Here is a 14,897-nt window from a genome sequence, read left to right as displayed (position 1 = left end):
AACAAAATGCTTGCCCTGCCCTGTTGTGGGGCGAAAACAGGGCAAAGCCTCCCCGCTGCTCCCAGCAATGAATGAATGAATGAATGCAAGCACAAGCAATGAATGAATGAATGCAAGCAAGCAGCCAAGAGCCAACCAAGCCTCCCTCCCGCACCTCCCGTCTCCTTTGCAATGAGCAATGCGGCCACGCGGAGCCGCTTTTAAAGGGCAGCCCGCCCAATCACAATGAGCCATGGTGCTTGGGAGCGCCGGATTGGCTCCCGGCGCACCCAGCATCCTCCATCCCTAAAACGTCATTTCCGAAACGGGCGGAAGCTCGTAAAAAAGATGGAGGATGCCGTTTCGATATTTAAAAACACTTCCAGGTTTGAAAATAAGTTTTGTAATCGTATTGTAATTGTTAAAAATAACGAATATTTAACGAATTACAAAATTAACGAACGAAACTGCCCAGGCCTAATAAATAGCATAATGAAAGGAGGGGAAACACCAGATAGCTGGCACGAGGCATATATTAAGTTAATCCACAAAGAGGGCACGGAACCGGAAAAACTAAAAAACTATCGACCAATATCCCTCCTGAACTACGATTATAAAATCTTTACGGGCATTTTAGCAGAAAGATTTTAAAAACTTCTAAAAGAAAAAATCAAAGATCAAAGGGGGTTTTTACCGGGCAGACAAATGAGGGACAACGTAAGGATAATTCAGGACATCATAGAATTATACGAGAAAAATCCACAGGAAGAGTTGGGACTACTATTTCTTGATGCCGAAAAGGCGTTCGACCACACAAATTGGGACTTTTTAATAACAATTCTGAAAGAAATAGATATCGGATATCCCATGTTGAATGCCATAAAAGCTATATACACTAAACAATCGGCAAAAGTATTAGTAAATGGACTACACACAGAAGAAATAAAAATACAAAGAGGTGTCAGGCAGGGATGTCCTCTCTCGCCTTTACTGTTCATATTAGTACTAGAAAACCTACTAGAAGATCTAAGAAAAGACAAAGAAATTAAAGGCTTAAAAGTGAGAAAAGAAGAATATAAAGTCCTTGCTTTTGCAGATGACATAGTGTGTGTTATGGGAAACCCGACACAGACCATCACAAAATGGATAACAAAAATCGAAACCTTTGGAGGAATGGCGGGGCTCAAAATAAACATAAATAAAACTAAAGTACTAACTAAAAATGTGAACAAGGAAGGGAAGGAAAAGATATTAAAAGACTCTGGGATAGAAGTGGTTAAAAAAATCAAATATCTAGGGGTTACAATCTCCACAACGAATAGGCACCTATTTAAGGACAATTATGAGAAGACGTGGGAGAAAATACAAAAAAAATTTAAGAACTGGAAATTTAAGAATTTAAGAACTTCTGGGCTTTCCACAGAAGTTGAGGAAGCAGGAACCCATTTTGTTTCCTTCTGCTTCAGGGTAAGCTTTGTTTAAATTTAACTGCTTTCAGCACTGCTTTGTTTGAGAGGCGGGGCTTCCTGAGTTTAAAAATTAACTGCTTTGTTTGAGAGGAGGGGCTTCCTCAGTTTAAAATTAACTGCTTTGTTTGAGAGGAGGGGCTTCCTGAGTTTAAAACTAACTGCTTTGTTTGAGAGGAGGGGCTTCCTGAGTTTAAAATTAACTGCTTGGTTTGAGAGGAGGGGCTTCCTGAGTTTAAAATTAACTGCTTTGTTTGAGAGGAGGGGCTTCCTGAGTTTAAAATTAACTGCTTTGTTTGAGAGGAGGGCTTCCTGAGTTTAAAATTAACTGCTTTGTTTGAGAGGCGGGGCTTCCTGGTTATCCTATATAAACCAGTGTCTGAACCCAAGGGGCAGCTGGGCTTTCCACAAATGTTGAGGAAGCAGGAACTCGTACACTCAGTAACCTATACTTTCACCCCTGCATACAGACAACATCAAACACACACCAAGAGGAGGTCATTAGCAACCTCCAGATGGAACAAACACGAAAACTTCCCGTCTGATGCACAAGCTGTGGCATGTTCAGCTTTTTCACACTACAATTACTCAATTACATCTGCCCCAAGCGTACACAGATCACTCACATGGAACACAGGATACGACAACTCGAGGACCGTATTAACACCCTTAAGGACATTCAGGACTTGAGCTGTTCTTAGACACCACACACCACACTGTCCTAGACACGCAGCCCATATCACACCAACATTACGGGGAGGCTCAACAGAACAGCACCTCAGATGTCGACAACCCTCAGGCTTGGAGAAATGTCACCCTTAGAAGGACACATAGGACCCGGAAGCCTCCTCAGAATACTTCCGCTCAGCTGCAGTTACACAATAGATTCCAAATTCTCACACAACTACCACCTGACCAAGAAACACAACAGTGTGCGGGGGATAGCCCTGACTGGGACAACACTTCACAACATTCACACTTGCACAATCCTGCAGGTGTACCATCCCCAACCATAGACCAGGAGCAATAGGAGCACATACAGGAGAACCATAGGCTCTTGGACGAATCTCAATGGATTGTCCTTGACGAATGCACCGGGGATGTTGAGGAGGAGGACAACACTTTTCACCTACACAATTCACACCAACTTTTCTGGAGATCTACACACTACACTGCACAAAAGGGGCCCTGTCATTCCTGAAAGTAAACAGGTCTTGGTAGTAGGCGACTCCCTCCTTAGAGGAACGGAAGCTGTCATTTCCAGACCAGATGGGATGGCTCGAGAAATATGCTGCCTACCGGGGGTAAAAATACACCATATCACTCAGAGGCTCACCAGGCTCCTCAAGCCCTATCACCGTCCTCCCCTCATGTTGATTCATGTAGGAACCAATGATACTGCAAGGCATACGTTTCAAAAGATCACAAATGGTTTTCGAGCTCTAGGAGCAAAGCTAAAAGAATGTAATGTACAGGTGGTCTTTTCATCCCTCCTCCCTGTTGTAAGACACGGACCCACAAGAGCCAGAAAAATAGTACAGGTCAATGACTGGCTTAGAAAATGGTGTCAGGAGGAACGCTTTGGCTTCCTCGACCATGGCCTGCTTTTCCAGGAGGATGGCCTACTGGCAAGGGATGGGGTGCATCTCACACAAGTAGGAAAACACCTTTTTGCTCACAGACTCGCAAACCTCATTAGACGCACTTTAAACTAGGTCCACCGGGGGAGGGGGACAACAGCCTTGCGAACACTACTTTACCCATAATGTCTGGGAATCGCCAGAAGGCTAAACGGAGGGCTGCACAAATACAACAAGGACCAAGTACCAAAAGCACAATAATCCCAATTAAACAGCTCAAGGGAAGATGCCAGGGGCTCACATGTCTTTGCACTAATGCACAGAGCAGGGGAAATAAACAAGACAAACTCCAACTTTTAGCACAACACCACAAATATGATATCATAGGGATCACTGAAACCTGGTGGGATGACTCCTATCGCTGGAATGTAGATATCGAGAGGTATAACCTCTTTCACAGAAACCGAACAAAGGGGAGAGGAGGTGGAGTAGCCTTATATGTCAAAAACTCTTATGCTGCAGAAGAGATTCAAGACAGCAATCTGGGAAACCAGCTTGAAATCATCTGGATAAGAATCAAGGGAACTGGGACTCAAAAAGATGTCGTTGTAGGCGTCTACTACAGACCCCCAAGCCAGGAGGAAGAACTTGATGAAGTCTTCTGCCAACAGTTGACCAAACAGGCACAGAAAAGAGATGTAGTAGTCATGGGCGATTTCAATTATCCCGATATTTGCTGGAAAACAAACTCGGCCAAGAGTACAAGGTCCAACAAATTCCTCGCTTGCCTTGCAGACAATTTCATGGTCCAGAAGGTAGAAGAGGCAACAAGGGGATTGGCTACTCTTGATCTCATCCTAACAAATGCGGAGGACCTGATCGATGCGGTCGAAGTGGTAGGATCCTTAGGGGCAAGTGACCATGTGCTCCTGCAATTTGTGGTACAAAGGAAGGCCGAAACTAAGACAAGTCAAACCCGCATTTTAGACTTTAGGAGAGCTGATTTCCAAAAAATGAAGGAAACGGTGAGCAGCATTCCGTGGACACAGATACTAAAAGACAAGGGAGTTACGGATGGATGGGAATTTCTCAAGAGTGAAATACTCAAGACGCAATTGCAAACCGTGTCAACAAAGAGAAAAAATAGGACAAGTGCAAAGAAGCCAGAATGGATGTCCAAAGAACTTCTAACTGTGCTAAGACACAAAAGAGACATGCACAAGAAGTGGAAAAAGGGAGAAATCACCAAAGAAGAATTCAAACAAATAGCCAACACCTGTAGGGAAAAGGTCCGCAAGGCTAAAGCAAAAAATGAGCTCAGACTTGCCAGGGACATTAAAAACAATAAAAAGGGCTTCTATTCTTATGTCTGTAGAAAAAGGAAAAACAAGGAGGCGATAGGACCTCTTCGCGGAGAAGATGGGGCAATGCTGACAGGGGATAGGGAAAAGGCAGAACTACTTAATGCCTTCTTTGCCTCGGTCTTCTCACAAAAAGAGAGTCTTCAACCTCAGCAAGATGGAGTGGATGAGGGATTGGAGGACATCCAACCCCAAATTGGGAAAGAAATCGTCCAGGAATACCTGGCCGCTCTTAATGAGTTCAAGTCCCCAGGGCCAGATCAACTACACCCCAGAGTATTGAAGGAACTAGCGGAAGTCATTTCGGAACCATTGGCAACCATCTTTGAGAGTTCTTGGAGAACGGGAGAAGTTCCAGCAGATTGGAGGACGGCCAATGTGGTCCCAATCTTCAAGAAGGGAAAAAAGGATGACCCAAACAACTACCGTCCGGTCAGCCTCACGTCGATACCGGGCAAGATTCTGGAAAAGATTGTTAAGGAAGCGGTCTGCAAACACTTAGAAACAAATGCAGTCATCGCTAATAGTCAACATGGATTTATCAAAAACAAGTCATGCCAGACTAATCTGATCTCTTTCTTCGAAAGAGCTACAAGCTGGGTAGATGCGGGGAATGCCGTGTATGTAGCGTACTTGGATTTCAGTAAGGCCTTCGACAAGGTCCCCCATGACCTTCTGGCAAGGAAACTAGTCCAATGTGGGCTAGGCAAAACTACGGTGAGGTGGATCTGTAATTGGTTAAGTGGACGAACACAGAGAGTGCTCACTAATGCTTCCTCTTCATCTTGGAAAGAAGTGACAAGTGGAGTGCCGCAGGGTCCCGTCCTGGGCCCGGTCCTGTTCAACATCTTTATTAATGACTTAGACGAAGGGCTAGAAGGCATGATCATCAAGTTTGCAGACGACACCAAATTGGGAAGGATAGCCAATAGTCCAGAGGACAGGAGCAGAATTCAAAACGATCTTGACAGATTAGAGAGATGGGCCAAAACTAACAAAATGAAGTTCAACAGTGACAAATGCAAGATACTCCACTTTGGCAGAAAAAATGAAATGCAAAGATACAGAATGGGGGACGCCTGGCTCGAGAGCAGTACGTGTGAAAAAGATCTTGGAGTCCTCGTGGACAACAAGTTAAACATGAGCCAACAATGTGATGTGGCGGCAAAAAAAGCCAATGGGATTTTGGCCTGCATCAATAGGAGCATAGTGTCTAGATCTAAGGAAGTAATGCTACCCCTCTATTCTGCTTTGGTTAGACCACATCTGGAATATTGTGTCCAATTCTGGGCACCACAATTCAAGAGAGATATTGACAAGCTGGAATGTGTCCAGAGGAGGGCGACTAAAATTATCAACGGTCTGGAGAACAAGCCCTATGAGGAGAGGCTTAGGGAACTGGGCATGTTTAGCCTGAAGAAGAGAAGGCTGAGAGGAGATATGATAGCCATGTATAAATATGTGAGAGGAAGCCACAGGGAGGAGGGAGCAAGTTTGTTTTCTGCTTCCTTGGAGACTAGGACGCGGAACAATGGCTTCAAACTACAAGAGAGGAGATTCCATCTGAACATGAGGAAGAACTTCCTGACTGTGAGAGCCGTTCAGCAGTGGAACTCTCTGTCCCGGAGTGTGGTGGAGGCTCCTTCTTTGGAAGCTTTTAAGCAGAGGCTGGATGGCCATCTGTCAGGGGTGATTTGAATGCAATATTCCTGCTTCTTGGCAGGGGGTTGGACTGGATGGCCCATGAGGTCTCTTCCAACTCTTTGATTCTATGATTCTATGATTCTATGATTCTATATCTAAACTTATCATTCCTAGGGAAAATATCAATTATTAAAATGAGTGTATTGCCCCAAATGATTTTCCTATTCGAAATGGTTCCAATCATAAAAACAGGCAAATGTTTCCAAAAATGGAATAGAGAAATATCAAAATTTATCTGGGAAGGAAGCCGAGGATTAAATTTAAAAACCTCACTGATACCAAAGAAAGAGGGGGACTGTCTTTACCGGATCTGCAGACATACTATGAAGCATGCGCTTTAACATGGGTAAAAACATGGGCCACCCTGGAACAGAAGATCTTAACCCTGGAAGGACACGATATTAGAAGGGGCTGGCATGCCTATCTATGCTATGGAAAAGAAAAAATAGAAAAGAATTTTACGAACCACTATGTAAGATCATCTCTACTGAAGACCTGGAATAAATATAGGAAGCTGATGTACTCTAAAACACCAATATGGATATCACCGGTAGAGGCACACCATAGGAGAGAAATGCCAAAAAACAGATGGCTCAGTTATAAACAACTACTCACAAAAAGTAACAACGAGTGGTGCTTGAAATCTCTAGAAGAGCTCAGACAAGAAGACAAAGAAATGAACTGGTTTCACTACTTACAGATAAAAGAATGCTTCAAAACAGATCAAAAGATAGGATTCAGTGAAAAGGACACATGTTGGGACATCTTAATGAAAAGAGAGAAAAAGGTGATCAGAATACTGTATCAAAAACTACTGGAATGGAACAATGAGAAAGAACTTATAAAAGAAAACATGATTAGGTGGGCCAAAGACTTTGGGCACTCCATACTGCTCAAAGAATGGGAAAAAATCTGGAAAACACAACGAAAACTCACAAAGGCTATGAATGTTATAGAAAACTGGCAAAAGGTATTCTACAGATGGCACCTAACACCACTACAACTATCTAAATTCAACAAAAACCAAGATGGAACTTGCTGGAAATGCAAGAAAAACACCGGAACTTACTTTCACCAATTTTGGGAATGTGGGAAGATGAAAAAATTTTGGCAATTGATACATAAACACACAAAATATAATCCGTACAAAGTTTGATTTGAAGCCAGAATACTACCTGCTAAATATAAAGCCGGGTTGCAGCTAAACGTCAAAAAAACCAAGATTATGGCAACAAGAATGATTGACAACTGGAAAATAGAGGGAGAAACCGTGGAGGCCGTGACAGACTTTGTATTTCTAGGTGCAAAGATTACTGCAGATGCAGACTGTAGCCAGGAAATCAGAAGACGCTTACTTCTTGGGAGGAGAGCAATGTCCAGTCTCGATAAAATAGTGAAGAGTAGAGACATCAGACTGGCAACAAAGATCCGCCTAGTCAAAGCCATGGTATTCCCTGTAGTAACCTACGGATGTGAGAGCTGGACCTTAGGGAAGGCTGAGCGAAGGAAGATCGATGCTTTTGAGCTGTGGTGTTGGAGGGAAGTGCTAAGAGTGCCTTGGACTGCGAGAAGATCCAACCAGTCCATCCTCCAGGAAATAAAGCCCGACTGCTCACTGGAGGGAAAGATACTAGAGACAAAGTTGAAGTACTTTGGCCACATCATGAGGAGACAGGAGAGCCTAGAGAAGACAATTATGCTGGGGAAAGTGGAAGGCAAAAGGAAGAGGGGCCGACCAAGGGCAAGATGGATGGATGGCATCCATCCCTTGAGAACCGCATCTCGGCCTACGAGCCCACGAGGACCTTGAGATCATCTGGGGAGGCCCTTCTCTCGGTCCCGCCTGCCTCACAGGCACGCCTGGCGGGGACGAGAGAGCGGGCCTTCTCGGTGGTGGCCCCCCGGCTATGGAACTCCCTCCCTGCTGAAAGCAGACAGGCACCTTCCCTCATGGCCTTCCGTAAGGGCATGAAAACCTGGCTCTTCGAAAAGGCCTTCAATTAAGTGCTATGTTTTTGGAATGATCACCGGAATGGACTATGACTATGAGATTGATTATGACCCCAAACAAGACGAAGCGGATTTTTAGTTTAATTAGTTGTGTATTCGTAAGATGTTGTGTTATGGTCTTGATCTACTGTAAACCGTTGTCCTTTCTATGTTCTATGTTTTGTACACCGCCACGAGTCGCCCTCGGGCTGAGAGTGGCGGTTAACAAGTGCAAATAATAAATAAATAATAAATAAATAATAAATAAATAAATAAATAAATGGCATCCTTGAAGTGACTGGACTGACCTTGAGGGAGCTGGGGGTGGTAACGGCCGACAGGGAGCTCTGGCGTGGGCTGGTCCATGAGGTCACGAAGAGTCGGAGACGACTGAACGAATGAACAACAACAACATAATGGACTTAAATTTAAAGAAAAATGAAGAAAATATATTCTTCTACATATCAGCAGCGGCGAGAATTCTAATAGCGCAAAAATGGAAGGACGAGGAAGCTCCGACAAATGAGGATTGGATTAAAAAGATAATAGAATTTAGAGACCTAGACAAACTTTCGCAAATGTTAGAAGAGAATATCAAGAATAAACAAACAAACTGGAAACAATTCGGGAACTATATAAGAGAACAAATTAAATTGGATATTTAGGATGCTATGAAAAACAATACAGATTAATACAGATTAACACCAAAACAAGAAGAATCATAAAACAATTCCTACTACCCCCACCCCCCACCCCAACCTTCCCTTCCTTCCCATACACAATTCTATCTCTCCATTTCCCACCCTTTCTATCCCTAGTCGTGTTCCCACTCTTTCACTGTATAATGCAAAAAGAATCAATAAAAATGATTTATATAAAAAAAATAGATGGAAACCTGTTGCAAGGGTGGAGAGACACGGGTTCTGAAGTTTGTGTAATTCATCCAAAGATGGTTCCTGAGAGGTATCAAAATCCTACTTCTCAGATTAATTTAAAAGGTTTAGGACCAGCGATTACTTCAAACGTGGTCTCTTTGCCTATAAAATATGGCAATTGGACAGGCATGTGGGATTTTCCCATAAGTTCAGAGATCCCTTACTCATGCTTGATTGGAAATGACTTGGCCAGAAGGATTAAGAAAATATCAGAGTTACCTAAAGAGGGGAAAGACTTGAGTGTGGTACTTCAGAAACATGATGAGCACCCAGATAGAGCCAGTGATGAGAATATAGAAACAGTGGGTCCTGCAGAACAAGTGATAAATTCTGAGGAGAAAAAAGCTGAAAGAATCGTTGACATTAAAAGATGTATTACCTTCAGCTCCAAGTAAAGAAATTACCTCTGTTCAGCTCATTCACAAAGACAATGAAATACAATCAGAAGATAAAGCTGAAGAAAAGCTAACCCTTAAGGAACCTATTTATGTGACAGTAGACATGGTTGAGAGTACAAAATATCAAAAAGTCTTCTGTGAAGAAAAAATCCATACACCTGAAAGAATAGTTAAAGTAAAGATAACCTCCAACCATGATTCGTTCACTATAAAGGTTCCAGATGATCGCACAAAAGAAGTTTTGAAGCTCGGAACTGTGGTTGAAGTTAAGAATCTAAGTGAAACTTATCAAAAAGAAGAGAGACATTTTGCTGAGAATAAAACATTAGATCAGCTTCTCCTTACTAAACCTGAACACTTCGAAATGCCTACAGCTGAAAAGAAAATAAGCAGAGAAAGAAGATCTAGTTATATATCGGAGAAAAAAAATCTTCATCTTCCAGCGAGGAAGAAAAAGAGAATACAAACCAAGCTGATGGACTGCTAAGAAAAGTGATATACACTGACTATGTTAAGTCTTGATAAAAAAGACAGATCTCCAGTTCCAAGGTTTAAAGGTTCATCCAGACAGCAGTGATGAGACTACAATAGAGAAAGACAATGTTCTTGTTCGTTCTTCCAACGATGGCGAATTCTCTTCAATACCAAGAAAAGATGTTCAAGGAACTACAAATTCTTCACTAAGACCTGATGCTACGTTGAAGCAAGCCTTTATTCGAGCCTTAAAACTCAATGAAAGCAGAACTGTTCCTGATAATTGGAAGATCAGGTTGAAAGAAGAAGCTCCAGCAGCAAAAGAAGAGAAAGGAGAAGGCTTCCTACAACAGCGTTGTGACTTCATGGAAGACCAAGAGACTCTTAGTTATGAACAACCTGTGATTAACTATAGAGACTTAAATCTCTTCAAATTATTCAGACTTGCTCATAAGTTTAAAGGACTTAATGATATTAAAAGACTGATATATGTAAAAATATTGAAATTATATGTCAGTAGAGTCACAGGGAAATTAACCAATTATATTGCTGAAGAGATAAGAAAAATGTTAGAAATGTGAGACTGGTATCGCATACATGGATATTATTGAATAGCTGATCAATATATGGTTGTATATAGTTATATGATGGTGATATTATCCAAATTATTTTTGACCATTCTAGTTGGTAGAAAAGTCAAAAATAATCCCTATGGGTTGGGAGGTGTGACGATGTGTAAATTTTATTCCTTTGGTTATGTGTAATTTAAACAGTAGTTTATGGATGGTAAGTATGGGGGATTATGTTTTGTTGGAGATGGCGGCTTGGCGTTAGCTGAGTTGCCATAGCAACAGGGGCGGAGCCGACTGCCTCTTCACGACGCAGCTTTTTGAAAGTGGCAGTCAGTAAGCCGGTGAGCTACTGGGAAGACTGAGTCTCTGGGTGGAGATTCAGGGAATGTGTCTGTAGCCTGTGTGCTATAGGGAAGACTGAATCTCTGGGTGGAGATTCAGGGAATTAATTTGTGACCAAAGGGGTTACAGAAAAGGACCCGGTAGGGATAAAACTACAGGGGGTTATTGATTCTGAGTTAAGAATCAAGGTTTGGCTGGGAGCCAATTCTGTTAATAAGCCTTTTAGCTTATTTGTTTTATTAGGACACTTGTCCAGAAGAGTTACATCTGCTTATAGAAACCTCTTGATGTCTGTGCCTGAGATTACTCATGAAACCTTACTAATGTAACCAATCAAGATTTGTGCCTCTTGTGAAGAAACAGTTAAACATGTTATACTCCTGTTAAAATAAACTTGTTACTGTTTTCCTCAAGTCTTGCCTGATACAGTTTCTCTCAAGGCAAACAGCCTGCATAAGAAGTAAAGTCAAGCCAGGGACAGTAAACGCTACGCTATCAAATGAATAAAGCCTTCTGTAATTATTAGTCCCTTTATAAAATAGCTTGTAAGCCGATATTGATCGTTGCCCGGCTTTTCTCACAGATTAGGTGGCAGTAAGCTTTAATCAGACTCCTTCACATCCCTTTTACGTCCTGGTACAGTTTGGGGGACCAAGGATTATGGGATTTGTAGTACTTTCACACGGTTTGGTTTCCATGAAGCACTGTGGCCCCTGACAAGCACCGATAAAGACCAAACGTGGCACACAGAGCACCCGTGACCCATTCTACATCCTACTGCAGTTTGGAGGAGGGCAGACCATGGATTATGGAACTTGAAGTACCTCCACTTGCTTTCTGAAACCGCTGTGACCCACAACAATTACTAAACAAGACCAAACTTGGCACACAAAACCCCTATGACACCCATTACATACTAGTGACGTTTGGGGGATGGTGGACAATGGATGATGGGATTTGGAGTACTTTCCAACACTGTGGATCCCACAGACCACTGCGGCCCCCAATAAAGACCAATAAAGACCAAACTTGGCGAGCAGAGCACCCGTGACCCATTCTGCATCCTACTGCAGTTTGGAGGAGGATGGCCCATGAATGATGGGACTTGAAGTACCTTCACTCACTTCCCGAGACCACTATGACCCTTATTCAATGATTGATCAAGACCAAAGTTGTCACACAGAGCCCCCATGAGCCGCTCTACATACTGGTGCAGATTTTCCAAAGTATGGACCATGGTTAATGGGGATTGAAGTAACAATACTCACTTCCCAAGACTGCTGCTACCCTCATCTAATGACCAATCCAGACTAACGTTGGCACACAGAGCCCCCATGAGCCACTCTACATCCTGGTGCAGTTTTAAGAAGGATGGGCCATGGATAATGGGACTTGAAGTACTTCCACTCATTTCCCTAGACTGCTGCAACCCTCATCTAATGACCTATCAAGACCAAAGTTGGCACACAGAGCCCCCATGGGCCACTCTACATCCTGGTGCTGTCTGGAGGATGGACAGTGTATTATGGGATTGAAGTACCTCCACTCACTTCCCAAGAGTGCTGAAACACTCCTCCAATAACCAATCAAGACCAAACTTGACCCACAGAGGCCCCATTAGCCACTCTACATCCCGGTGCTGTTGGAGGATGGGTGATGGATGATGGGACTTGCAATACCTTCACTCACTTCCTGAAACCACAGCAACACTCATTTAAATACCAATAAAGACCAAACTTGACAAGGAGAGCCCCCATGGCTAATTCAACATTTTGGTGAGGTTTGGGGGAGAACAAACTACGGATGATGGGACTTTCAGTATCAACTCACTTTTTGAGACCACTGCAACCCTCATCCAATGACTGATCAAGACCAACCTTGGCACACAGAGCCCCCATGACTCCATCCTGGTGCAGTGTGGAGGAGGATGGACCACAGATGATGGGACTCGCAATAGCTTGACTAACTTTCTGAGACCACTGCGAGCCATATAAATAACTGATAAAACCAACCTTGACACACTATTCTTTTCTCAAATAACCCGGGCAACATCGGGTGCCAAGCTAGTATATAATAAAAGAGTGTGCTTGTATGTGGCGGAAGTGCAGCGGAAGTGCGGCGGTGTATGTACCAGTTTTCTGATTGGCTGCCACTGTGGTACTATTTCCATATGGTCTCTGATTGGTCAGCCTGAAAGTTCCAAGATTCCGATTGGTTGCCACAGTGGTACAATTTGCATATTGTCTCTGATTGTACAGCCTGAACATTCAGAGGCAGCAAAGGGAATAGGAAAGGGGTCTGAAGCTGTCAGGAATGGTTGAAGTCCAAAACACCTTGTGGCCACCAACAATGACAGAACAAGACCAAACCTGGCACACAGACACCCCCCCCACACACACACACACACACACAAGACCAACTCTACATCCTTGTAGAGCACTGCGAGCCTGAACCAATGTGTGATGAAGACCAAACTTGGTACACAGAGCCCCCATGACCCACTCTACATCCTGCTGCAGTTTGAAGGAGGATGGACTTTGGATGATGGGACTTGCAGTACCTTCACTCACTTACTGAAACCACTGCGATCCTCATCCAATGACTGATCAAGACCAAACTTGGCACACAGAGCCCTCATGACATACTCTACATCCTGCTGCGCTTGGAGGAGGGTGGACCATGGATGATGGGACTTGCAGTACCTTCACTCACTTCCTGAAAACAATGCAACCCTCATACAATGACCAATAAAGACCAAACTTGGCATACAGAACCCCCATTACCCTCTTTCTCTAACAACCCGGGCAGCACCAGGTTCCCAAGCTAGTACTAATATAAAAGCAGAATACAAAGAAATATGCTAATAATAATATATGTTTACTATATATATATATATATATATATATATATATACACACATGTATGTGTATATATAGATATATGAAAACATGATGTGCAATATAGTAATAATACCCTATTTTATTATAATATCATCTATTTTATATATGATTATAAACTGTGCTATATATACTAATATAAAAGCAAGGAGCCCTGTGGTGGTAGTATTGAAGACCAACAGGCTGCAGGTTTGAATCCAGGGAGAGTGCGGATGAGCTCCCTCTGTTAGCTCTAGCTCCCCATTGCGGGGACATGAGAGAAGCCTCCCACAAGGATGGTAAAACATCGAAACATCTGGGCATCCCCTGGACAACGTCCCTGCAGACGGCCAATTCCCTCACACCAGAAGCAACTTGCAGTTTCTCAGGTCGCTCCTGACACGACAATTTATATATAAATATATAAATATAATTATTTTAATGTTTGTATATATTTATGGTTTTATGTCTTGGCATTGAATATTTGCCATATATATGTTGTGCTACGCCCTGAGTCCCCTGCAGTGTGGGAAGGGCAGAATATAAATGTTTTAAATAAATAAATATAAATAAATAAAGTGGGTTATATATATAACAATAGATTATGATTTATAATATTGTAATAATCTTCTATCTTCTATACACATAATAATAATAATAATAATAATAATAATAATAATAATAATAATACATGCAAGAAAATTGCACATAGGGACAACAATCAGAGGCACAATTCTGTGGCCCAGATTATTCACTGGAACTTGTCACAAGTACCACCTGCCAGCAGTAAAGAATTGGTGGGATAATTAATCCGCAAAGGTCATGGAAAATGAACATACAAAAATACTGTGGGACTTTCAAATCCAGACTGACCAAGTTTTGGAACACAATACACCAGACATCACGATTGTGGAAAAGAAAAAAGTCTGGATTGGTGTCGCCACACCAGGTAACTGCCGCATTGTGGAAAAACAACAGGAAAAACTCAGCCGCTATCAAGACCCCAAAACAGAACAACAAAGTATTGTCAAAGGCTGTTTCACCATTGCCTCACCACCAGCAACGTTCAGTGGAACAATGAATTCTACGAACAGAAAGATGGAGTAGCTATGGGGAGTCCCCTCAGCCTGGCCATAGCTAATTTCTACATGGAACACTTTGAAAAACAATCCCTCGAAACAGCAACAAAAATGCCCACTATATGATTCAGATATGTGGATG

The 14,897-nt window shown here is 42.6% G+C and overlaps 1 protein-coding gene and 1 pseudogene across 1 annotated transcript in view; one reads left to right on the top strand and one right to left on the bottom strand.

The window, feature by feature from the left end:
- Window positions 1-14,897, bottom strand: part of LOC137095200 (guanine nucleotide-binding protein subunit alpha-11-like) — a 167,986-nt gene that overhangs the window by 132,040 nt on the left and 21,049 nt on the right. The gene's annotated exons all lie outside the window — the stretch shown is intronic.
- Window positions 9,516-10,467, top strand: LOC137095253 (AT-rich interactive domain-containing protein 4B pseudogene; annotated as a pseudogene).

Source organism: Anolis sagrei, chromosome Y, assembly GCF_037176765.1.
Source record: "Anolis sagrei isolate rAnoSag1 chromosome Y, rAnoSag1.mat, whole genome shotgun sequence".
In the NCBI taxonomy this organism is placed as follows: domain Eukaryota; kingdom Metazoa; phylum Chordata; class Lepidosauria; order Squamata; family Dactyloidae; genus Anolis; species Anolis sagrei.
This window is presented reverse-complemented; position numbering and strand designations above follow the sequence as displayed.